The sequence below is a fragment of the Crocuta crocuta genome, unplaced genomic scaffold (genome assembly GCF_008692635.1).
Source record: "Crocuta crocuta isolate KB4526 unplaced genomic scaffold, BGI_CrCroc_1.0 scaffold83, whole genome shotgun sequence".
Classification (NCBI taxonomy): domain Eukaryota; kingdom Metazoa; phylum Chordata; class Mammalia; order Carnivora; family Hyaenidae; genus Crocuta; species Crocuta crocuta.
This window is the reverse complement of record NW_027529638.1, coordinates 3,247,580-3,275,542: the sequence shown is the minus strand read 5'-3', so window position 1 is coordinate 3,275,542 and position 27,963 is coordinate 3,247,580. Positions and strand designations below refer to the sequence as shown.

The following is a 27,963-nucleotide window of genomic DNA, read 5'->3' as shown; positions in this document are numbered from 1 at the left end:
TTCGTACCCGCCTCTACGCTTGGGAAGCTCCTTTATGGCCTTTCTCCAGGTTAGATAGAGAGTTATTAAATGAAACAATAATAAATTGCGCCATGGCAATAAATAACATAATAAGTAATATAGTATTTTATACATTATAATGTATAATATTTTGTATAATTTACACATAGTATGATGTTAATATTGTCCCAGGTGTTTTACGTGAATAATCAATCCTTACATGAAGGCTTTCTTACAAAATAAGGAAACAGAGGCCTGCAGATGTTAAATAGTAAGAAGTAAAAAGACGGGAGTGTTGAACTTAGCATATGAACTGCCTCCCCACTGTTGGCTGGATTGTTCTTAGAGTGGAATATGACCATTCATATATGTTGACCGAAATACTACCTTAAGAATTTTTACCCTTTTTGTTGTAGCATTTGGCTAAACAGGCAATTTTCTGTGTTTTAATTTGATCCTCTGGTTGGCATTTCCCTTAAAGAGACGTTACTACAAAACGTTATTCTACCAAATACAGTGGCCAGTGTAATCTCAAATTGGCATTCTACTTTATAAATCGGTGTTTTGAATTGTATAATTATAACATGAACCCACAGTTTTATTAAAGACAGGCACACTTATAAAATCAAGTGCCTTGACACATAAAATTCAGAATCAAAGCCTGAACGATTGAGATTTCATTATACCTGTTTTTGATATCCCAGAAAATACACCAGCTTAGTGCATGCATGGTAACTGATGTAATCAAGGGATATATCAACTTATACATAGTAAAAATAATTTTTGTTGGTAAGGAGTATCTGCTCTCAGATCTGCTCTCAGCAACTTCCAAATATGCAATGCAGTGTTATTAAGCATAGGTCATCATTCAGTACATGTAATTTTAAAAAAGAATATTTGCTTTATGTTCACACAGATCTCACATTGAAAATGGATTCTGCTAAGCTGAATGACTTTAGGCAAATTATATATAACTTCCCTAAGCCTTAGTTTCTGTATCTTTTAAATGTGATGGATGATACCATTGATTTCTTAAGGCAATTTTCTACAACACAACAGTAACCCCTTGACATTTGTACAAGTGGGGAAAGAGTGAAAACTGAGATCCACACATCATCTGTCTAAATATTTAAACATACATACAGTTAACAAAAGGTAAAAATAAAATACATTCTGTTGCCCTATTTTGGCAATAACCTGGAACGTGAGGTTGAATTTAGAATTTCTGTTTTGGACAGAACGTGATGATTCAAGAACTGGTTGGCACATGTATCCTGCCTTCCCTGGGTCATGTCCTCCCATTCAGTTTGATACCATTAGGAGCCTGGTGCTCCTGAATGTGGACACCCAGCTCAAATGCCCAACTGTGACTCCACCTAGTGTTGCCATATTTGTTTAAAATATAAAGGCTGTTTTGTGGGACGCCTGGGTGGCTTAGTCGGTTAAGCGTCCGACTTTCGCTTAGGTCATGATCTCGCGGTTCGTGGGTTCAAGCCCCGCGTCGGGCTCTGTGCTGACAGCCAGCTCCCAGCCTGGAGCCTATTTCAGAGTCTGTATCTCCCTCTCTCTCTGACCCTCCCCTGCTCACGCTGTCTCTCTCTCTCCTAGAAATAAATAAGAATATTTTAAAAAAATAAATAAATAAAGGCTGTTTTGCTAAATTTGAATCTTAGATAAATAGTACTTTTTAGTGTAAGTTTGCCCCATTAAATATTTGGAACTTGCGTGTTCTAAAAACTTACTTGTTGCTTGTTTGAAAATCAAATTTAACAAGATATCCTGTATTTTATTTGGCAAGCCTACTCCTGCCCTATTGCTTCACACCTCTTGGGTCTAAGAGCCTTTTTGCTACATGTTGGATCTAAGGATCTAGATACTGGAAGCTCTGTTGGCCCTCATCAGGAAGGACCTGGGTAAAGGCTGCCAGCCTTCTTGGAGCTGTGTGAGCAGACTTCTGGGACCATGTACTCAAAAGCATTGTCTAAAATTGAAGGCATAGGTTCTGAGAAACCTGTTTTTTTGGTCTCACAGATTCCTTGCTCTTAGGCATTGGGTATAGCAGGAAAAGAGCCAGAATTGAGTTCTGTAAAGCAGTAGGTCCAGTACAGAGACCACTCTTGACCAGTGCTTTTTTTTTTTCAATTTTTTAATATTTATTTATTTATTTTTGAGAGACAGAATGTGAGTGGGAGAGGGTCAGAGAGAGGGAGACACAGAATCTGAAGCAAGCTCTAGGGTCTGAGCTGTCAGCACAGAGCCTGATTCGAGCCTCAAACCCAAGAACTGTGAGATCATGACCTAAGCTGAAGTTGGATGCTTAGCCGACTGAGCCACCCAGGTGCCCCACTCTTGCCAAATTCTAAGGGTGGGATTGTTCTATAGCTTTCACTGACCTGGGAGAGTTGGAATTTTACACGATAGGGATTTTGCTTGTTTGTGGATCAAAAGGTTGAGGGAGTATATAACAAAGTAACACAGACTGGATGGCTTATGCAACAGAAAAGTTTTTTTTCTGAAAAGCTCTGAAGGCTGGGAGTCTGATATCAAGGTGTTGGCAGGGTTGGCTTCTTCTGCTTAATGCCTCTCTCCTTGGGCATTTTCACCCTGTGTTTTTACATAGTCTTCCCTCTGTACTTGTGACTAAATTTCATAATTTAATTAAATGGCCACCTTTTAACTTAATTACATCTCTAACGAACCTATGTCCAAGTATAGTCACATTCTGAGATAATGAGAATTAACACTTCAACATGTAAATTTGGAAGGGGCACAATTCAGCTCATAACAGGGGGCAAAAGAGTTGAAGGCTTTCTATATGAAGCTAAAATCTTTTAGAACTGTAGCAGTAACTGGGGCTAAAAGACAGTCCTCTGACATTTCTTTCTTAGAACCCTAAATATAGTCATTCTCCAGAATTCAGTCCTTGGTGTCCTGCTTGTCTCACTCTTTTCTTTCTCAGAGTGGAGTGATTATAGTGGTAACTAAATATACATGTCAAATTTTATTCAACTATATACTTAAAAAGGTTTAATCTTGGGGCGCCTAGGTGGCTCAGTTGGTTACGCATACAACTTCAGCTCGGTCATGATCCCATGGTTTGTGGGTTTGAGCCCCACATTGGGTTCTGTGCTGACAGCTCAGAGCCGGGAGCCTGCTTTGGATTCTATGTCTCCCTCTCTCTCTGCTCCTCCCCTGCTCATACTATGTCTTTCTCTCTCAAAAATAAATAAGCATTAAAAGAATTTTTTTAAAGAAGGCTTAATCTTACTGTTTATAAGTTTTTAACTCAATAAACTTAACACATTTTGTAAAAAATGACTATCAACATTACTGATATGGAAGAAAATTTGAAAACCCCTCTCCCCCTAGAATAAAGAGGAAAAAGACAAAGAAGTGAAATCAATGAGATTTAAAGAAATAATAAACATAGAATTCAGAGGACTGAGAAGCAAACTTTGATAAATTATGAGTCAGATCAAGCGTCGAAATCAAGAGTCAGATGCTCAACCGACTGAGCCACCCAGGTGCCCTCCCCCTTTTTTTTCTTTTCCAGAAAAAGCATCTTATGAAAGGACAAAAAACTGTCAGTCAGAACTTGTTCAGTAAACTAAATGCCAGAAGTTAATGATGAAACAACTACAGAGATGAGGAGGAAAATACTGTGGCTCAGTAATTGTTTAGATTATGTATATGCTATTCATTGATGGATAAAAAAATATTCAAACTTTTAATTCCTTGAAAATATATCTTCCAGGGCGCCTGGGTGGCTTAGTTGGTTAAGCATCTGACTTCGGCTCAGGTCATGATCTCATGGTTTGTGGGTTCGAGCCCCGCGTCAGGCTCTGTGCTGACAGCTAGCTCAGAGACTGGAGCCTGCTTCTGATTCTGTCTCCCTCTCTCTCTGACCCTCCCCTGCTCATGCTGTTTGTCTCTCTCTCTCTCAAAATAAATAAATAAATAAATAAATAACATTTTAAAAAATTAAAAAAAAAATACATATCCTCCTTAAACTGTTCCTAAAGACATAAATCCAGCTGACAGGGTCAAAAATGAGAATTTCAAGAATGCAGAATTAATGGTGTAAAAGTATTCTGTTGAGACTAAACACAGTTAGGACTTAATAAGTAGGGTATATTCACCAACATTTTGTTGCATAACAACTGCAAGATTTTAACACAATAATCTTGATTGGCTAGTATGGTTCAAGTTCAGGCTACAATGACTTTTTGCACATAGTACATGCTCAACAAATATGTGTTGAGTGAATGAATGATATTAATAACTACATAAAATGCCTTAGGCATACAGATAACCACAAAGAAATGTTAAAATAAGCTGAGTATCTTCAAAACGTTACATGTCATGGAAGAACAATATAAACCAGGAGTGTTATCTTATTAATTTTTTTTCTCTTTTACTTTTTATTGTAAGCTCTGTCCCCAATGTGGGGCTTGAACTCACAACCCTGAGATCAAGAGTCACATGCTCTACCAACTGAGCCACACAGGCACCCTTTAAACCAGAGTTAAAAAAAAGAAAAAAAAGCTCAAGAAAGAGGTAATGTAACTCAAGAAGGGAAGGAAAGTAAAAAAAAAAAAAAAATTAAAAATGCGAATTAAACTAGATGTGACACATAATGCCTACAGAGAAATAGCAGGTAAAAAGGGAAAAAATAAAAAATAAAAGAAATGTAAATAGATTTCAAGAGAAAATAATAAATATTGAAAATAAGCAAAGAAGATCCAACATAATTATAATAGGAATCTCTACAGAAGAAACTAAAGCAAAGATTGGAAGAAATACTTAAATCTGTAATTCCAAAAGTATTTCCCAAAAATTACAAAGATTTGAAACCATATTTTAGAAAAGTACATCAATACCTGTGGATATCAACCCAGATGTCAAAAAGCAAGACATATTCTAGTAAAATTTAGACTTAAAAAAATGTTTTTAATTCCTTAAACATTTAGACAAAACAATCAAGTGACCTATAAGGGAAAGAAAATTATATTACCATCACAGTTTTAACAGCTAGTCCTTATACTGAAAGAAAATGGAATATTGTATCTGGGAAGCTCAAAGAAACAAAATGTGATGTGACCCAAAGATATTATTTGGGCAAAAGGTGCTTTTCAAATATAAAGGCACCTGGGGCACCTGGGTGGCTTAGTTGATTAAATATCTGACTCCTGATTTCAGCTCGGGTAATGATCTCACAGTTTGTGAGATTGAGCCCTGCATCTGGCTCTGCACATCAGGTTCTTGGGAGCCTGCTTGGGATATAGATATAGATATAGATATAGATATAGATAGACACAGATATTTGTGTTTAAAGGCATAGATAAACTATTAACATCATGCACGAACTCTAGGTATTATTCTCATGAGTACTCTTAAAAATTTATTAAAGAATGAACTTCATAAAGTATCTACAGTAACAATGACTAAAGGACAGATATTAAGCATTAGCTATATAGTTATTTGTAGAACAAAGACCATAAGAGGTTTAAAAGGAAAAGAGTAACATATGATGGTTATATGACCCATCATTGTGCACTTCTTAAAATGGGGAGAGAATGGTAGGAACAGATTAAAAAAATTTTTTGATTTTTTAGTAATTGTATTGGAGTAAGTATATTAGTATTGTTATTCTAAGGCATTTGTGTGTGTATTTTTAAATAAAGCAAATAAATAACTATTATTTCTCTTTTTTTTAAGAAGCTGGGATTCTCAAAAAGAAGAAAGGAGATGCAGATGTGATAGAAAGAAATTAGAGTGCAAATTCTAGAATGCAGAGGGACTTTTTTTAAATTGGAAATATCTGTAGCAACTTATGAGGTTTGGTACGCACACACACATACTTCTTGGGAAAAGATTCCTTTCTAGGACAGGAAATATACAGGATGAGCCTGGAATATCTTCCTCTACCTAAAGCAAGAAAGTTACATAAAACCAACATTTAAGAGACTCAGGAGCTAAATTTAAGGCTCCTACTATTGTCCAAAGATGGAGCAGTTTGAACTTCAATAAGATTAAACATTGCAATTATTTGAAAGCCATCAAATATGTTTAAATCCATGAGTTCTTTTTTGGTACTTTTTAAAATAACTGGTTATATATGGAGAACAAAAAGAAAATTCATTGTTATGAAAACTGACAAGTATAGGAAAAGAATCAAGCTTTTATGCTGCCTTTACTCTGAAGGGTTCTGCTAGGTAATCAAATAATAGATGAAAGAAACTGTTTCTTTATAAAATTTTTCCAACTAGTAAATGAGAGAGAAATGATAAAATTTGATCATTCAGCAAGCCTGGCCCAAATTCCTAACCTACAAAATTATAAGAAACAATAAAATGGGTATTATATTATTTATTTTTTATTAAAAATATTTTAATGTTTATTTTTGAGAGAGAGAAAGAGAGAAAGCATGAATGGGGGAGGGGCAGAAAGAGAGGGAGAGACAGAATCCAACGCAGGCTCCAGGCTCTGAGCTGTCAGCACAGAGCCCTTTGTGAGGCTCAAACTGCGAGATCATTACCTGAGCCAAACTCTGATGCTTCACCAACTGGGCAACCCAGGTGCCCCTAGAATTCACCTTTTAAGTTAATAAATATTTATGTAAGGCTGCTGTAATGCTTAATTTTATGTATCGATTTGACTGGGCTAAAGGATGCCCAGATAGCTGGTGAAACATTTTTGAGTATGTCTCTGAGAGTTTTTTGGAAGAGTTTAGCATTTGAATTGGTAGACTGAGTAGAGAAGATTGCTCTTACCCAATGTGGGTAGATATCACCTAATTATATAAAGGCTTAAATAGAAAAAAAGGTAGAAGGGCAAATTCACTCCCTCTGCTTGACCTGGGAGATCCATCTTCTCCTGCCTTTGACCTTGTTTTCAGGCTTTCAGACTTGAGTCTCGGACTTTTGAAGTACAGCACCAGCTCTCCTGGACCTCTAGCTTGTAGCAGGACTTCTCAGCTTCTAAAAGTAAGTCAATCCCTCATAATGAATCTCTTTCTGTGTACTTATATATATTCTATTGGTTCTGTTTCTCCATAGGTCCTAGACTAATATAGCTGCCAAAATCTTGTTAATTGCTTGTTAGCCTTGAAATAGGCTCAGTGAAAATGTTTTATAGAAGCCTCAAATATCTTCATTTACATAGGAGGAAAGATTGTAAACATTTTATTTTTATTTATGTTTGCTTTATAACCATGAAACATTACAAGGAAGGAGAAACCCTTCCAAATTTGAACTGAATAAGAAGCAAAACAAAATAATAAACGGCAACAGTGATTAAAAATGGGATTTGCAAACCCAAATCCCTTCTTAACTTGATATCTTAAAATATAAGCCACACCTGGTTGGTAATGGAAACTTGTATTAACTAATCTTACCTCCCACACACAAATATGAAATGGAAGAGACAAAGTACCAAGTCATAAAACTAAGTAGATCTTTTTTCCTTGGTGACAAGAAACTAAGACAAATATTCCCAGTTTGTAAGTAAATACTTCTTTTCCCAAAGTAATCATTCTTAATTTGGTGAGGTAGAGGGAATGATCATGAATCTCTTTTGAGAATCTGATTTTTAAGAAGCCATGGAATGGCTGCATATGCACGTTATGGGTTTGTCCATAATTCATGGACCCTCTAGTGCTCTGTGCTCTTCACACTTAGAAATTATTTTTTTCACATTGATAAATTATGACACAGAGGTCTGGAATCCTCATAACTGGTGGAATTAATGACGATTCCACCCCTGTATGTGCCTTAAAAAAAAGTTTTGGAAAAAAACTTGACAATAAACTATGAAAGAAAAAAAAAAGAAAGAACAGATATAAAGAAGACATATGGAAAATAAAGAAGATACATAAATGGAAAATAAGCATATGAAAAGATGTTCCACATTATATGTCATTGAAGAATTACAAATTAAAACAACAACAAGTTTTATTTACATTCCAGTTAGTTAACATACAGTGTAATATTAGTTTCAGGTTTACAATATAGTGATTCAGTGCTTCCATATAATACCTGGTGCTCATCACTACAATCACACTCCATAATCCCCATCACCTATTTAACCTATCCTGCCACCCACCTCCCCTTGGTAATCATCAGTTTATTCTCTGTAAAGTGGGGGAGAGGGAGGGAGGCAAACCACCAGTTAGTCTTGAATGTTGAGAACAAACTGAGGACTGATGGGTGTGGGGGGGGAGGGGAAGGAGGGTGATGTGCATGGAGGAGGGCACTTGTGGGGATGAGTACTGGGTGTTATATGGAAACCAACTTGAAAATAAACCATTTTTTTAAAAAAGAGTCTGTTTCTTGGTTTGTCTCTCTCTTTTCATCCGCCTCTTTGCTCACTTGTTTTGTTTCCTAAATTTTACATATGAGTGAAATCGTATGGTATTTGTCTTTCTCTGACTGACTTTGCTTAGCATAATACCCTCTAGTTCATCTATGTCATCACAAATGGAAAAATTTCATTCTTTTTTATGGCTGAGTAATACTCCATTTTATATGTATACCACCTCTTATTTATCCATTCATCAGTCAATGCACAGTTGGTCTGTTTCCATAATGTGGCTATTGTAGATAACGCTGCTACAAACACAGGTGTGCACATTTCCCATCAAATCAGTAGTTTTGTATTATTTGGGTAAATACCTGGTAGTGCAATTGCTCGATCAGAGGGTAGTTCTAGTTTTAACTTTTTGAGGAGTCTTCATTCTGTTTTCCAGAGTGTCTATGCCAGTTTACAATAACACCAAGAGGGTTCCTTTCTTTCCACATCCTGGCCAATACTTGTTGTTTCTTGCATTTTAAAAAAAATTTTAGTCAGCCTGACAGACATGAGGTGATATCTTATTGTAGTTTANAGTTCTAGTTTTAACTTTTTGAGGAGTCTTCATTCTGTTTTCCAGAGTGTCTATGCCAGTTTACAATAACACCAAGAGGGTTCCTTTCTTTCCACATCCTGGCCAATACTTGTTGTTTCTTGCATTTTTAAAAAAATTTTAGTCAGCCTGCCATCATGAGGTGGTATCTTATTGTAGTTTTGATTTGTATTTCCCTGATGATGAGTGATGTTGAGCATTTTTTAAATGCATCTGTTGGCCATCTGGATGTCTTCTTTGGAAAAATGTCTATTTATGTCTTTTGCCCATTTTTAACAATTCATTTTTTGGGTGTTGAGTTTTTTAGGTTCTTTATATATTTTAGATGCAAACTCTTTATCAGATAATGCCACTTACAAATATCTTCTCCCATTCTATATGTTGCCTTTTAGTTTTGTTGATTGTTTCTTTTGCTGTGCAGAAGTTTTTTTTTTTTTTTGAAGTTCCAACAGTTTATTTTTTCTTTTGTTTCCCTTGCCTCAGAAGACATATCTAGAAGGAAGTTGTGATGGCCAGCGTCAAAGAGGGGACTGCCTGTGTTCTCCTCTAGGATTTTAATGGTTTCATGTCTCCAATTAGGTTTTTCATCTATTTTGAATTTATTTTTGTGTCTAGGGTAAAAATGTGGTCCATTTTCATTTTTTGACATGTCGCTGTCCAGTTTTCCCAACACCATTTGTTTAAGAGACTGACTTTTTCCTATTGGACATTCTTTCCTGCTTTGTCAAAGATTAATTGACCATATAGTTGTGGATTCATTTCCGGGTTTTCTATTCTATTCCATTGATCTCTGTGTCTGTTTTTGTACCAGTGCCATACTGTCTTGATCACTACAGCTTTGTAATATAACTCGAAGTCCAGAATTGTGTTGCTTCCAGCTCTGCTTTCCTTTTTCAAGATTGCTTTGGCTATTTGGGCGTCTTTAAAAAAATTTTTTTTAACATTTATTCATTTTTAAGAGACAAAGGCAGAGCATGAGCGGGGGAGGAACAAAGAGAGAGAGAGGGAGGAGCACACAGAATCTGAAGCAGGCTCCAGGCTCTGAGCTGTCAGCACAGAGCCTGATGCGGGGCTCAAACTCAGAGGCCAAGAGATCATGACCTGAGCTGAAGTTGGACACCCGACCAACTGAGCCACCCAGGAGCCCCTATTTGGGGTCTTCTGCGGTTTCATATAAATTTTAGCATTGTTTGTTCTGGCTCTTTGAAAAATACTGGTGGTATTTTGATAAGGGTTGCATTCAATGTGTAGATTGCTTTGGATAATATAAACATTTTAACAATATGTGTTCTTCCAATCCATGAGCGTGAAATGTTTATCCATTTTTTTGTGTCATCTTCAGTTTCTTTCACCAGTGTTTTATCGTTTTCATAGCACAGGTCTTTTACCTTTTTGGTTTGGTTTATTCATGGGTATCTTACAATAGGTGTAATTGTAAATGGGATTGATTCCTTAATTTCTCTTTCTTCTGCTTCATTATTGTTATATAGAAATGCAGCAGATTTCTGTACTTTCTGTATGTTGATTTTATATCCACTATTTCATTGAATTCATTTATCAGTTATAACAGTTGTGTGTGTGTGTGTGTATAGTCTTTCACATTTTCTATATAGAGTATCATGTCATCTGCAAATAGTAAAAGCTTTAATCCTTCTTTGCCAATTTGGATACCTTTTATTTCTTGTGTTGTCTGATTGCTGTGGCTAGGACTTCCAGTATTATGTTAAATAACAGTGGTGAGAGTGAACATCCCTGTCTTGTTCCTAAACGTAGAGGAAAAGTTTTGATTTTTCCCACTGAGGGTGATATTAACTGTGGGTTTTCATATATGGTGTTTATTATGTTGAAACCCTTATAAACCTTTAGGAAATTAAAAATATTGAGTATGTTTCACTCTTTGATAATACCTGCTATATGTTGATAACTACTATAATAGATTTTCTGGAAAAAGATGGAATTTCAATTCTATATGAAACATATAATGCTTGATTTTCAATAACTGCCCATTAGAGAGTAAACTTCATGTTGTATCTTTTCCCTTTTTAATATTTTTCATCCTAGTTTTTTTATCTTTTTCTTTTTCTAGCCAAGTACGTCTTACAATTGTCAGGGCACTCTCAGCTAGAAACTTGAGTTCACACAGACAAACACACAAGACTTTATTTTTTTCTCCCTGTGTTCTTGCAATTCATTTTCCTCAGGACACTGTGTGGTCATCATTTTGTCGCTGTCTACACCCACAGTGTCAGGATAGTATTTGATACTTTGAATTATTCAATTCACACATTGAGTCCAAACTTTACCACACCTGTACTTGTAGCATCTCATTTTTTTGTGGTAATGCTTATCTTGAAATTAACCTTTTATATCTGCCATTCTACAACTATCATTTTTTACANATATATATTTTTTTTTTTTCCTTCTTGAAATGTTTTTTTCTTGGAGTACCTGGGTGGCTCAGTTGGGTACAGGTTTGACTTCAGCTCAGGTTATTATCTATCAGTTTGTGAGTTTGGACACAACTATTCTAGCTCAGAGCCTGGAGCTTGGTTTAGATTCTGTGTCTCCCTCTCTCCCTGCCCTTCCCCACTTGTGTCATTAGGAAATTAAGAACACCTGATCCCATCTCTTCTGTTGATTAGTGGTGTGATATTCTTTAAATTTCCTCATCTGTACAGTAGAGAAAATAATACTTACACTAAAAGGTTTCAATGAATTAAATTTGGATTAATTCATGTTTAGGGTAGGGCCAGGCATATAGTTAATAGCAAGTAAATATTTATGATTTTTAAAAATTTATTTATTTATTTTGAAAGAGAGAGAGACATGGAAGGGGCAGAGAGAGAGAGGGAGAGAAAGAGAATCCTAAGCAGGCTCTGCACACTCAATGCAGAGCCTGATGTGAGGCTCAAACTCATAGACTGTGAGATCATGACCTGAGCCAAACCAAGAGTTGGCTGCTTAACCAACTCAGCCACCCAGGAACCCCTATGATTTTTTTTTTTTTTGAGAGAAAGAGAGAGCATGAATGTGGGAAAAGGGCAGAAGGAGAGAGGGAGAGAATCTTAAGCATGCTCCATGCTCAGCATGGAGCCTGACATGGGGCTCAATCCCATGGCCCTGTGATCATGACCTGAGCCAAAATCGAGTTGGATGCTCAACCAACTGAGCCACCCACGTGCTCTGATTTGAATTTTAAAGTAAAATTCACCTTATTTAAGAGTTAGTCTCCCAGTAAGCAAATTATGTGAAAAATCACTTTTAATTAAAATTACCATGGGATGCCTGGCTGGCTCAGTCAGAAGAGCATACGACTCTGATCTCAGGGTCATGAGTTTGAGTCCCACATCAGGTATAGAGATTGCTTAAATAAATAAAACCTAAAAAAATTAAAAAAATAAATCACACTTGTAAATTCAATAAATCAGTAGTAAATTATAGAGTACATATTGCTGTAATAGTACATAACTCCTATTAATTTTTTTTTTTTATTTAACTAATCATTATTGTGTGCCTAACCTGTGCCAGGGACAATGAGAGGTGATGGGAGACATAAGAATGAAAAGTCTCATATGATTCCTCTTCTCAGAGGGCTTAATGTCTGTCAGGGAGGCAACTAGCCATCAATTACAAAATAGTACAAATTATGCTATGATAGTAAAAGTATGGAGTGCTAGAGGAGCTCTTATGATTTTAGTAGAGGAAGCCAAGGAGAAAGTGACAGCTGAGTTCTGAAGGAGGAATAGAAATAAACCAGTAAACGAGGTAAAATGATGACAAGGATAGGAAAAGCTGAAGTCCTATAGAGGCCATGCATGGGACTCTGTTTTTAATCTTCAGGGCAGAGGAAAGGATTAAATTTTTAATCAGTTATAGACTCTGGTATTATATAAACATTGAATTGGAGTGCAATAACACTAAAGGTCTATCTTTACAAAAGAATGATAGCTAATAAATTCAGAGAAATGATGAAATGGAAAACCGATCCTATACATCCTTAAAATAATAATTTAGGGAAGAATCATTAATCGATGATGGTAAAATGAATGGGTGAAAGGATGACAAGGAATAGGGTGATCACAAGATATTCAAGTTTTCATCCCAGGGATAATTTACTAATTACAAAGCAAATATGTATCCTTACAATGGAGAGATCTGGTGAACTTGACATTATGTGCCTCTTGATGTAATGCAATACAAAGTTGTTACAGGTTGAATTTTGTCTCCCCAAAATTCATATGTTGATATCCTAACTCCCAGTATCTCAGAATGTGACTGTACTTGGAGATAGGGCCTTTAAAGAAGTAATTAAGATAAAATGAGTTCACATTGATGGACCTTATGTAATTAAACCTTCTCCTTTTAAGAAGTGGAGATGAGCACACAGATTCACTCAGAGGAAAGACCATATGAAGATAGAATGAATGTATACAAGCCAAGAAGAGATGCCTGCAGAAGAAACTAACCTTGATGACACCTTGATCTTAGACGTCTAGTCTCCAGAACTGTGAGAAAATAAATATCTGTTGTTTAAACAACCCAGATTAGTCTACCCAGGGGAAATGGCAGAATAGGAGGACCATAAACTCCTCTGTCTTACAGATACAACTAGATAACACTCTCATCAGTGTAAGTAACCCAGAAAATTACCAAAAGACTGGCAGAACAAACCCCACAACTAAATGGAGAGAAGAGAACACATTGAAGAGGATAAGAAGGGTAGACACATAGTCAGGAGCTAAACAGACAATGGGACTGTCTGCTGAAGGAAGGGACACCAGCGCTGTAGAGAGGAAAGAGAAATAGACCCTCACATCAGGGAGCCCACATCGGGAAGATGAATCCCTATAACATTTGGCTTTGAAAACCAAAAGATCCAAGTTTTGTGATTTCAAACAACTAGTGGGACTTAAAACCTAGAAGTTTAAAAATCAGCAGGCTTGGCTCTGGGAGAGCAACAAGGTCAAGAGAAAACTGAGTCCCTGCACTTGTAGGGACAGCAAAACTAAAAGCAAAGATACAGAGATACAGAATAGAAGCAGCAGTTTGAAAAATGCTTGGAGAATACTAGAGGGAGATTTGTTTACTAACCTCAGAAGATGTGTTGGGGGGTACTGAGATTAATGAAAGACTTGTCCAGGAACAAAGGACCTGGCAGGTTCCATTTCCGTCTCTCATGCTCCAGCACAAACACACATTCATCTGTGGGAACCAGAAAGATGGTAACACTCACTACCTAACTTGCTTACACTGTGCAACCCACCCCCCTTCCCACTCTCAAGCCAGCCCCATGGCTGCTGGTACCCTCTTGCTGAGAACAGGTATGCAAACTTTACTAACACTGAATGTCCTGCCCCTGCATACTTTGCAGATCTGACTCCATCCAATTACACTCTTGGCTAGCTCCCATCCAAAGTAGTGCCACAAGTCTGGCAGTGTGCAAGCAGCCCTGAAAGAAGCTGGCACCACTCCAAAGTGACTCGTCTCAAGTAGAAGAAAAGATAACCAAACATACCAGTCTCACTGTGCCCCAGCAGGGGGTGGGGGCAGACAGCTGGTCTGACTGTAAGCCGCACTCACCAGTGAAAGCTTCTCCAGAGACAACACAGGGAAAATGCGCTGTGTTTTTGGTGGTACTGTATCTCTGGCAAATGCCTTGTCTAATTTAATTCAACCCCAAGTCAGCCCCCAGACTGGTCCGTTAACACCACAGAAACCAAATACAGCCCACAACAGGCCAAACAAAGCTACTGCAGATGACAGGACTAATGGAAAAAGTGGCCAAGACACAACAGTGTGTAGGAACACACATAGCAGACACCCCTGAAGCCCCAGGTTCTAGTGAACAGAGGATACTGCACCGCAGGGCACTATCAGACCTCTTCTTCATAAGTCTACTACTTTCAGGACTAAGAGATATAGCTGACTTTCCTAACACACAGAAGCAAGCAGAGAGTTAGACAAAATGCAGAGACAGAGGAATATGTCACAAATGAAAGAACAGGACAAAATCACAGCAAGAGACCTAAGTGAAGCAGAGGTAAGTAATATGCCTGGTAGAGAATTTAAAGTAATGATCATAAAGAAACTCACTAGATTTGAAATAAAAATGGAAGAACAGTGAGACCTCTAACAAAGATATAGAAAACATGACAAAGAACCAATCAGAGATGTAGAACTCCATAAATGAAAATAAATGTAACACTAGATAGAATAAATAGTAGACTAGGGGAACGAGAAGAATGGATCAGTGACCTGAAGGACAGAGTAATGGAAAGTGATCAAGCTGAACAGGTGAGAGAAAAACAAACAAACAAACAAACAAAAACAACCCAAAAATGAGAATAGCCTAAGGGAAGTCCATGACATCAGAGCATTATAACATCCATGTTATAGGGACTCTCAAGAAGATAAGAGGGGTGCCTGGGTGGCTCAGTCAGTTAGATGTCTGACTTTTGATTTCAGCTCAGGTTATGATCTCATGGTTTGTGACTTTTGATTTCAGCTCAGGTTATGATCTCATGGTTTGTGAGTTTGAGCCTTTCATCAAGGCTTGGGACTCTCTCTCTCTGTCTCTCTCTCTCTCTGCTCTTCCCCTGCTCACACGTGTGCTCTCTCCCTCTCTAAACAAACAAACAAACAAATAAATAAATTTTAAAAATGAGAAGAGAAAGAAAAGGGGGCAGAAAATGTATTTGAAGTAATAATAGCTGAAAACTTCCTGAATCTGGGGATGGAAACAGAAATCCAGATCCAGGAGACAGAGAGGTCCCCCAACAAAATCAACTCAGAGACCCACACCAAGACATATAACAATTAAAATGGCAAAAGGTAGTGATAAATAGAGAATTTTAAGAGCACTAAGAAAAAAGAATACAGTTACACACCTGGGAACCCCTCCCCTATCTCATAAGGCTATCGGCTGATTTCTCAATAGAAACTTTAGAGGCCAGAAGAGAGTGGCACAATATATTCCAAGTGCTAAAAGGAAAAAAAACAAACAAACATGCAGCCAAGAATGTTCTATCCAGCAAGATTATCCAAAATAGGGAGAGACATAAAGAGTTTTCCAGGTAAATAAAAGTTAAAGGAGTTCATGCCCACTAAGCCAGTCCTATAAGAAATGTTAAAGAAAGATTCTTGGAGTGGAAAGGAAAGGCCATAAGTAAGAGTTAGAAAAGTAAGAAGCTCAAAATCAGTAAAAATAAATATATCTGTAAAAATCAGTTAAGGAAGTTATAAAATAAAAAGATGTAAAGTATGACACCATTTACCTAAAAGGCTGGAGGGAGAGGAGTAAAGAATGGGTTCAAACTTATACAACCATCAACTTAATGTATACTGCTATATGAAGAAGATGTTACATACAAACTGAATGGTAACCACAAATCAAAAACCAGTAATTGATATGAAAAAAAAGTATGGAAAAGGAATCCAATTTTTACTACTAAAGAAAGTCCACTAATTGTGACAGAAGAGAGCAAGCAAGGAAAGAAACAGAGAAGAACTACAAAAACAACCCTAAACCAAAAAACCAAATTGCAATGAGTACATATCTATCAATAATTACTTTGAATGTAAATGGTCTAAATACTCTAATCAAGACATAGGGTGACAGAACAGATTTAAAAAAACAAGACCCATCTTTATGCTGCCTACAAGAGACTCATTTCACACCTAATACACATGCAGGAGAAGCATTTGTCATGTAAATGAATATGAAAAGAATGCTGGGGTAGCAGTATTTATATCAGACAAAATAGACTTTAAAACAAAGACTGTCATGAGAGACAAAGGACACTATATAATCATAAAAGGAATAATCCAACAAGATGATATAATAATTGTATTTATACACCCAGCATGGGAGCACCCAAATACATTAAGCAGTTAACAACAAACATAAAGGAACTAATCCATAGTAATACAATAGTGGGGAACTTTTAACACCTCACTTACATCAGTGGACAGATCATCCAAACAGAAAATTAGAAAGGAAACCATGACTTTGAATGACTCATTGAACCAGAAGGATTTAACAGATATATTCAGAACATTCCATCCTAAAACAGCAGAATACACATTCTTTTCAAGTGCACATGGGACATTATCCAGAATGATCACATATTAGGCAACAAAACCAGTCTCAACAAATTCAAAAATACCAAAGCCATTCCATGCATCTTTTGTGACCACAATGCTATGAAACTAGAAATCAACCCCCCCCCCAAATCTGGAAAGAGTACCAATACATAGAGATTAAATAACATGCTACTAAACAATAAGAGCCCAAACAAGAAATCAAAGAGCAAATAAAAAATATGTGGAGACAAATGAAAGTGGAAACACAATGGTCCAAAATCTTTGGGATGAAACAGAAGTGATTCTAAGAGGGAAGCATATAACAATATAGGCCTACCTCAAGAAGCAAGAAAACCTCAAACAACCTAACTTTACACTTAAAGGAGCTAGAAAAAGAAGAACAAACAAAACCTCAAACCTGTAGAAGGAAGGGAGTAATAAATATTAGGGCAGAAATAAACGAAATAGAAGCCAACACACACACACACACACACACACACAAAACAATAGAATGCATAAATGAAACCAGGAGTTAGTTCTTTAAAAGAAAATCAACAAAATTGATAAATCTTTAGCTCATCAAAAAAAAAAAAGAAAGAAAGAAAGAAGGCTCAAATAAACAAAATTGGAAATGAAAGAGAGAAATAACAACTGATAACCACAGAAATACAAAGGATTGTGAGAGAATATTATGAAAATTTACATGCCCAAAAAATTGACAACCTAGAATAAAGGGATAAATTCCTAGAAACACATAACCTCTCAAAACTGAATCAGGAAGAAATAGAAAATTTGAGCAGACCAATTACCAGCAATGAAATTGAATCAGTAATCAAAAAACTACCAACAAACAAAAGTTCTGGACCAGATGCTTCACAGATGAATTCTACCAAACATTTAAAGAAGAATTAATACTTATTCTTCTCAAACTTCCAGAAAATAGAAGAGGAAGGAAAACATCCAAATTCATATGAGGCCATCATTACCCTGATACTACAACCAGATAAAGACATACAAAAAAAAAAAAAAAGAGAGAGAGAGAAAAAGAGGACTACAGGCCAGTATCTCTGATGAAAATAAATGCAAAAATCTTCAGTAAAATATTAGCAAACCAAATCCAACTATACATGAAAAAAATCATTCACCACAAACAAGTGGGATGTATTCCAGGACACATTCAATATTCATGAATCAGTCAACATGATACATCACAATTCTTCAAAATATTGAAGAAGAAACAAATGGAAAGAAATTCCATGCTTGTGGATTGAAAGAACAAATATTAGTGTTTTTTTAATGCTTATTTATTTATTTTGAGAAAGAGAGAGCATGAGCAGGGGAGGAACAGAGAGGGAGACACAGAATCCTAAACAGATTTCACACTGTCAGTTCAGAGCCTGACACAGGCTCAATCCCACAAATGAGATTATGACCTGAGCTGAACTCAAGAGTCGATTGCTTGACCAACTGAGCGACCCAGACACCCCAAGAACAAATATTATTAATATGTCCACATTACCCAAAACAACCTCAGATTTAATGCAATTCCTATCAAAATAACAACAGCATTTTTCACAGAACTAGAACAAACCACTGTAATATTTGTATGAAAGCACAAGAGACTCTGAATACCCAAAACAATATTGAAAAAGATAAACAAAGCTGGAGATACCACAATTCCAAATTTCAATTTTTACTACAAAGCTGTAGTAATCAAAACAGTATAGTATTGGCACAAAAGTAGACCCATAAATAAATGGAACAAAATAGAAACCCCAGAAATAAACTGTGATCATATGATGAATTAATCTTCAAGAAAGGTGGCAAGAATGTGCATTGGGAGTCTGTTCAATAGATGATGATGGGAAAACTGGACAGCTATATGCAAAAGAATTAAACTGGGATGCTTTCTGATACCATACACAAAAATAAACTCAAAGTGGATTAAGGACCTACATGTAAGAGCTGAAATTATAAAAATCCTAGAAAAGAGCACAAGCAATAATTTCTCTCACATTGGTCATAGCAGCAGTTTTTAACTGAACCATCCAAGTGCCTTAAGAAGTAGAACATTTTATGCCCATTCACCTGGATCCTAAATGGGAGAAGGAAGATATTTTCATACTGTAAGGACATTTTTGGAACAATTAAGGGAATTTGAATATAGATTGTTACATATTAATTATATAATATTATGAAATTATTAATTTTCTCAAGTTTATGTAGGATAATATTCTTTTTTGTTAATGTTTTATTTATTTCTAGGAGAGAGAGAGACAGCGTGAGCAGGGGAGGGTCAGAGAGAGAGGGAGTCACAGACTGAAACAGGCTCCAGGCTCTGAGCTGGCAGTCAGCACAGAGCCCGACGCGGGGCTCGAACCCAAGAACCGTGAGATCATGACCTAAGCGAAAGTCGGACGCTTAACCGACTAAGCCACCCAGGTGCCCCTATGTAGGATAATATTCTTATCAGGACATTCATGAAACATTTAGTGTTAAAGATGTCTTCAACTTACTTTCAGAGTTTGGAAAGAAGAAATTACAGATGTATATATGGAGAAAGTGAGATACAGAGCAAATGCAGCAAAATGTTAATTGGTGAATCTAAATGAGAAATATGTAGGAATTAATTACATTATTTTTTATACTTTTAAAGTAAGAATTTGAGGAGGGAGAGGATAAAAACTCTGAAGGCCAACTGAACTTCAGGTGGGATGTTGTAATATTCCAAATGTGAAGTGACAGTGGTTTCTCCAGGGTGGTGATGGTGGAGATGGAGGGAAAAGACTGGACTTTAAAACAAAACTATGAAGTAGAATTGGCAAGATTTGTTGATAGCTTGACATGTGGTGAGGGTGTTAACAAGGAAAGGGAAGAATTTTGGAATGAATAGTGATGCAAATGTTGGTTCCCTTGAGATAAGGAATAAAGAAGGAGGCAGTGGAGGTGGCAGAAAAGGAGGTGGTGAAATCAATGTTGGATAATCATCACCAATCAGGATTTTTGGACCTACAAAGCTCTCGTGATAACCACAACATTTTATAGACCTGATTGAAAAGCCACCCATTTTTCCCTAGAGGACATTGCAATGTAGTTCACAATAAATTGTAAAACCAAGAAGTATGTCAGGCACTCACAAATACATTACACATATAATCCATACACAGTCCAATGAAATAATTATTTGGCATATTTTTTCCTCTGAGCCTAGTTCCTGACTCTTAAACAGGGTTAGTACTTAGTCATGTTGTAATAAACCACAGGAAAGCAGGAATTGTATTGGGTTCCAGTACCTACTCTAATACTTATGTATAGAATAAGTGCTTAATAAATACATGTTTAATTAAATATAACATCTCTGAAATTTCCCCACATTCACTTTTCATTCTACCAATAAACAGGCTTGTGCTATGGCCAGTTACAACAAAGTTATTGATTTGTTCATGCCCTAAGATAAGAATCTAGGGTAAAAATAATAGTACATATTATGTTGATAAAAGACATATTTCATTTAATATTGAGTATAATCATGAAAATAATATTTTTACATATTATAACTAAAGAAATTGACTCTCAGAAAGATTAAATGGTAGTAACTTAGCCTATGCTGGTAAGAAGCAGAACTGGCAAACAGACATGGGCCTCACCTGCCCCACAGGTGCTGTAGAAAATGCAGAGCTTAAAAATTGAGTAAGAAATGAAACAACTGTGAACTTTATGTGATCTCAGACACTGCTTCAGGGAATGTACAATGACACTCTGTACAGTTTCACTTTTAATCGTAGAATTGTGCCTTTTCTGAGAAGAGATTGGAATTCATGAGGGGTGAGATGGGTGCTGTGGGTACATGCATACACAGACATACACCGTCTTTCATTGGTGATTATAAGTAGTAAACATTGAAATTTATGTCCTAAGAGGAACTAAACTTAAGTCTTTATGAAGTAAAGATAGGTTAGTCATCTATTATAACTCTAACTCAACTACAGTGTAATTTGTTGTCAGATTACCACCATGTTAAAAGTGCATAAAGACAACACTTTAGGAAGACAATCTTAAAACATTTGTAAGAAGATCAGAAATCTAATGTGATATAATACAGTGTAGACAAAATATTTTATAAGTTTTACATGTTAAGAGTTTGGCTTCATTTGAAATTTCTATAGTACACTTGCTTTCTCCTCTTAATGTAAACTTAATATACTTCTGAGACTGACTGCAAAGCACATTTGAGTTAGTGTGCTAGGAAGGATTACTTCATACTATGTAAGAATCAATATTAAAGTTGTCTCTAAATGATAGATATTTTCAGCTTAAGCAAATTATATAGAATCATTTAAGAATTCCTACGAATATCACTGTTCAGAAATCTCACTGGCTTACCTAAAATGCTCACCATTTAAGTTTTATTGTGCTAAGCATTGCCTTAGTTTTAGATGGTGCTTAAAAAAACTAAGCCCTTCAGAAAAAAAATTTAAGTCTCAGGTAATTATATCAATGTGTCTTGCATTCATTCATGTTCATTTCCTTATTCTTTTGTAGTTATTTTACAATACATGTTCATATTGAGGCATGATTTATATGCAGTACCATATACCCCTTTAGGTGTATAGTTCAAGGAATTTTGACAGATATATGTAGTCATTTAAATACTACAACTAAGACGTGGGACATTTTCATCACTCCATTTTGTCTCCCTAATACCAGTTTCCTCCCCACTTCCCCAGTTTCTGCCAGCCACTGATTTGGTTTCTGTCCCACAAGTTTTATGTTTATATACTAATTGCAATGCTTGGTGCTACGGATACAGAGACAACCCCTAGACAATTCCCTTTAGGGGAAAGGTCTTATTATCAAGTGATGGAGACAGGCTTGTCAACAGAATATTACCACAGGGTAAAAGCTACTACAAACAATGTAATATACTTTGGTGGCACAGAAAACATACAGCTAATTTTGTGGATATTGGGAGATATCTTACATTAAGAGGATGGTAATTGATTTAGGTCCTGAAAGGAGGAGTTAGAAAAAGACAAACAAGGAGGTGAGATAAGACTTTCTGGCTGAGAACAGTATCTGCACATAGGTACTAAGTTATGAATGTTTTGGTGTCTTCTGAAAGTGAGGTGAAGATAAGTGCGGATAAAATCTATCTGCTCACGGACTATGTAATAAAAGGGTCAACATTCTAGTCCTCAAGCATTTGCTTCCCAACTTTAGGCTTTTGGGACTCATTTCCTGAGTGTCTAAACTAATGAAATAATCTATCAACACTGTTTAGCCATATATCTTTGCAGTTTAAATGTGATTTTTAATTACATAGTAAAAGGCTCTGGTTTGAGTGACCAGCAAACCAGTAAGGAAGTTAACTGAACTTGAAGCATCAGTAAATAGATGAGGAAACAGTTCTAGAAATGGAGAACATTTCTTCATTCTATAGAAATCATACCTAAGGCCACTTCCAGGTGACACAGAAGTCTTAATTTGGTGTCTGTTTATTCCGCCCCGTCTTTTTTTCCTCATGTAATTTCCTGTTTTAGTTTGCTGTTCAGAAATGTTTTTCCTGTGAGAAATAGAAAAATTAACAGTGGCATAAACTATAAGGCCATTTCTTATTTTCTTTATAAGGAGACTACTGCTTGTTGGACTCAGAATTGGTCAAAATACCATCAAGGACCTAGACTTTTCTAACTTTTTCTCCAATATCCTTAGCATCTTATCCACATATTTTTGTCTTATGTTATTTGTCAGAGGGCTGCACAATTCTTAAATATCACATTCACATTCAAGACAAAAAGAAAGAAGAGGCAGTGCAGTGAGCTCATTTTTTTCAACCGTCCTTTTAGAAAGCTACTCAGAAGGTGGCTCCTATCAGTTCATCAGAACTGGGTCATGTGTATACCCAAGAGATCAAAGGGAGGCCAGGAAAATGAGAACCTCGTTTTCCTGGATTTATTGCAGAAAGTGCCAAAGAGAAAAGAGGGATTAAGAGGGCTTTTATGTTGCCAGTCAACAGTGTTTGCCACATATCTCAACAGTCTTTTGATTCCCATTTCATAAAGGAAATTACTACTAGCCTCAAATTCAAGAATTCTGGATGTTCTTTCTGTGTGCAACATCTCTTCTACTTCCATCTCTTCCTACCAAAATCATTAGACTCTTCAACACCATTTCAATTGCCACACGTATTCTTCTCAACTTGATAATACCCTTATATCTTCAATTCTTTCTTTAGGTTTAACTTCCATAGCCAGGTCTGCCAGTCTCTAATCCATTCTCCAAAGATATCACATCAGCTTTACTCATTTATGTGACTGTCTATTGCTCTAGAAGTGGGTACAAAATCTACAGCCTGGCTCATAAAATTCTAGGTGTTCTGGCCCTTGATCTTTGGGTCCTGCTACAGTTTCATCTTTAGGCATGACCCTTCTACCTCTACTCCAGTCACATTGAACTTTCAGTTCCTCCTATGAACTATTTTCTCTTTCCCTTCCTAGCCTTTACACAAACTATTCCCTTGCCCTGGAAAACTGTTCATTGCATTCTGGTGATGTCTCAACCCACTTCATTTAGCTGACTCTCTTTCATGTCCTCCCTCAATTATTCTCAGTGTTCTTAGATCATACAGGGTTTCCCTCTCAGATGTCATTGTCACACGGTGTTATAATTGCTTATCTAATTCTCTATCACCCCTCATGGACTCTAAGCTGCGTGACAGAGCCTATCAAAGTGCTTTTTAAAATAGATGCTCTATAAATATTTTGGTAATAAATGAATTAGTGACTTGAGCTCAGACTAGGACTCATCAAGTTTAACTGGATTAAATGGGAAATAATTAAGAAATATATAAATGTACTTTAACAATTTGGTGTACAAACAGCTTTGATACTTAAAGTTGAGCTTTAAGATTAAATTATAGAGAAAAATAGGTATCAAAATGTATTTGTTAAATGTGAGCTCTTAGTGAAAATTATGGGAAAGATGTGTTAACAGCATAACCCCAAATCTATTTTTGCTGTATCAGCCCACATAAGTTAAACTATTGAAGTATACTTATTCATTTAATGAAGGATTTCAAAACTGAAGAGAAAAAAAATCATTATTCCAGCAGTGATTTGTCATTACAGGTCTGAACTGCCAGAGGCATCAAGCCACCCAAAATCTAAACACCATGAGTCACAAACCAGACAGGTCTTTACGGTACCTGAATTCCAGTTCCCAATCACAAAGTTAACTATAAACGTGACAACATTTTAAGATAAAAGAACTGATACTGCAAGGGACATTTTGTTACACACATTTCTATATACTTAGGAAAGAAACTCATGGAATAAAAGGTGTATTCAAGTAGCAAAATAGTTCACAATATGGATTCATATTCTAAATAAGCTCTCAGGCAATAAAAACTTTTAGAATCATTTTTATTTATTTATTTATTTTTTTTCACAAAGGCTTTTCTTNCGAGATCATGGCCTAAGCGAAAGTCGGACGCTTAACCGACTAAGCCACCCAGGCGCCCCTAGAATCATTTTTAAAGCAATTTTCTTCTCAAAAATTTTATATTCCCTGTAAAATAAGAAGCATTTGGGTCTGTTGGATGGATTCCATTAGTACACGATAGGCACTCAAATATTTGTTGACTAGATTGACTCAAATAAATATAAGGAAATCTAGATTCTAATCCCAGCTGTATGAAAGTAGGTAGGTCACTTAACCTAACACTAATAAATATGTGAATTATGTGGTATACTTGAAAGTGATTATTGCTTTTGGAAAGAAGAGGGTAAGTAAGATTGAGAAAATTAGAAGTAAGGATGGGTGGTTAGGTGGGTGCATATGCTTGAGAAATATGAGCCTTCAGTAAAATACTATCTACCATTATTATTACTTTGGTTTACATCTGTAAATAAAAACATTAGGTTGGTGACTCTAATGCTTGAAAAATATTTGTGTTCCATTTTAGGATTTTGAGGCTAAGGAGCTCTCTAGCAAACTCCTTGTTCTTTAGTTTCATAAAGTTATAGTACTTCTATTGGTAGCTCAAGAAGTTTTTGTTTTTATGTTTCATTTGATGTCTACAAAACTGTCTAAACTTAATAATGTAGGGATTACCAAATTAATTTTTAAAATACATTGATTTGTTTAAAACAACATAATCTCAACATAAATTTTTAGTATATTTAAGAAAAAATATAAAATAATATGAGATAGTAATTTTCTGTCTACCCAGTTTCCTTTAAATCATATCTTTTTGGTCATTGATTCATTATTATTTTAAGTTTTTCAACAAATACTGGCACACAGCCCCATTCTAACACATTCCTGTTTGAAATTGACATAGTTATCATTGTCTTGGAAACAAACATTTGCAGCACATGTGTTAAGACCTGTTCCCAAGATTGTTCAGTATCATTAAAAGTAGGTGTTCTGCATTGCTATAAATTGTAAACTAGAATCCAGACTGTCAGTCTTAGATGAGTTTCTACATGAATATTAATTTTGAAAAAAATAAAAGAAGGAAAAAGAGAAGTTCTGAAGTGTTTAAACCAGCTTTACCATATTTGTTGAGGACATGAGAAAGGATGTATATAATGCATGTTGTTTCTATAGTAATTTTACTATTCCTTTCCCTGTACAAGTATCTAGATTCCAGTAAAGTAAAATATACAATATTCCTAAATGTTCTAATATTCTGATAATCTTCCATTCTTCATGTTCTTCTAATTTCTTAGTTGGTATATGTTGTACTTTCATAATTCCAGAAACTTTGGTAGAAAAATTGTGATAATTTAAAAAATAATATGTATTAGTTATTTATTGCTGCATAACAAATTATCCTCCAACATATAGTGGGTTAAAGCAACAAACATTTATTATTTCACAGTGTTTATGAGCATTGGGAAGTCATTAGGAGTGACTTAGCTGGGTGATTCTGGCTCAGGGTTTCTCATGAGATAGCAATCAACTTTTTAGCTGAGGCTACAATTATCCTAAGAGTCAAGTAAGACTGAATAATCCACTTCCAAACTCACTCACATGGTTATATGCAGATTATGGGTCCTCACTAGTCAGCCTGGCCATGCCAGCTAGCATCTCCAGAGTAAGTAATCCAAAAAGAGAATGATAAAAGTGTCTTTCATAATCTCATTTCATTACTGACATGCCATCACTTCTGCTGTATTCTGCTGTTCACATAGACTAATCTAGTACAATGTGGGAGGGAACTATACATAGATGTGAAAACCAGGAATCAGGGATCATTGGGGACCATCTTGGATCATCGGCTATCACAATATATATTTAGCTACTAGTCACCAATCTACCTGCTGACCTCTAGATTAGAGTCTAGTGACCTTATACCAAACTATTTTTGTGTGTATTTAGGCAAATAATTATTTCTGTTTTTACTAAGAGACTATCTCTGAATTGGCTTTTCCCTTGCGGCAAGACTATAGTACACCTTTGACATACTCAGCATTACATTTTCTGAAAAAACTTTTAAAAATAATTCTAAAGATGAGACATAAAATGGGGTGCCTGGGTAGCTCAGTTAGTTAAGCATCCGACTTCAGCTCATGTCATGATCTCACTGACCGTGAGTTCGAATCCCACATCAGTCTCTGTGCTGACAGCTCAGAGCCTGGAGCCTGCTTCAGATTCTGTGTCTCCCTCTCTTTCTCTACCCCTCCCCCACTCATGCTCTGTCTCTCAAAAATGAATAAATGTTAAAAAAGAAAAGAAAAGAAAAGAAATAAAGAAACTTGAGGCACCTGGGTGGCTCAGTCGGTTGAGCATCTAGGTTGGCTCAGGTCATGATCTCACAGTCCATGGGGTCGAGCCTCGCATTAGGCTCTGTGCTGGCAGCTCAGAGCCTGGAGCCTGTTTCAGGTTCTGTGTCTCCCTCTCTCTCTTCCCCTCCCCAGTTCATGCTTTCTCTCTGTCTCAAAAATAAATAAACATTAAAAATATTTTTAAAAAGAAATAAAGAAACATGATAATCTTCTGAAGAAATAAGCAAAAAAATGAAACAAAAACCTGAAATTAGGGAAATCGTAACATTTCCCTATGTGCCTGGGTGGCTTAGTTTGTCTAAGTATCTGACTCTTGATTTTGGCTCAGGTCATGATCTCATGGTTTGTGTGTTCAAGATGGGATTCTTTCTCCCTATCTCTCCCACCCTCCCCTACTCATGTGGGCTCTCTCTCTCTGTCAAAATATGTAAATAAAACTAAAAACTAAAAAAGAAAAATGGTGAAAAAAGGAAATGGCAACTCAGTGAGTGGGAGTGAATTTACTCAGCTCAGACCTGTGATGAAAACTCATATTCAGACATATGTAAACACATACATACATATATATAGTGGGATGTCATGGTTTTACAAAAATGGCCTTGTGAGACACTTAATGAGATTTTGCATTTCTGGTCAGAATTATTCTTGGAATCCTTTCCATGTCAGTAGCTCTAATTCATTACTTTTAATGATTGCATAATATTCCATGGTATAAATGCACCATTGTGTCTTTAAAGGAGAATATTCCACAAAGTGAGAGTTTTAACAGTGGTTGTTCTAAGTCGCAGTCCTTGACCCCATACATCTAGAAGCTCCGGGCCAAGAGAGCTCCCCATGCAAAATGATTGCTTGATAACAGATGGGACTGATGATTGCACTGGGATAGTTCTTTTACAAGTGGAAAAAAAGGTCAAATATTTCAAATAATTGCTGAAGTTTATAGGAATGATGATTGTAAGGATTTTGGAGGTTGCTTGGTTTTGAGAAGTACCTTAAGGGGGAGGGGCAGGAAACCCTTACTTACTCTTTCTAAAAATACAGGTCTTATCCTCTTTTAAAGCTTAAAACTCTTCAAAGACTTCCACTGCCCTTGGAAGATCCAAATTGTGTAGAACAGCTTATTAGGCATCTCAAAATCTGTTTAGTTCTCTTGTTCTCTCAGCTACATCTCCACCTTTGCACTCAGTT

At 36.2% G+C, this 27,963-nt stretch overlaps 1 long non-coding RNA gene across 3 annotated transcripts in view; it reads left to right on the top strand.

The window, feature by feature from the left end:
- LOC144230105 (uncharacterized) overlaps window positions 1–27,963 on the top strand; it is a 136,071-nt gene continuing 108,108 nt past the window's right edge. For 2 of the 3 annotated variants that reach the window (XR_013334692.1, XR_013334694.1), the window contains exons 1-3: window positions 1–49; window positions 6,899–6,986; window positions 13,270–13,409. This is a non-coding gene — a long non-coding RNA (uncharacterized LOC144230105). The remainder of the gene's footprint in view (window positions 50–6,898; window positions 6,987–13,269; window positions 13,410–27,963) is intronic. The other variant, XR_013334693.1, reaches the window with a different exon arrangement.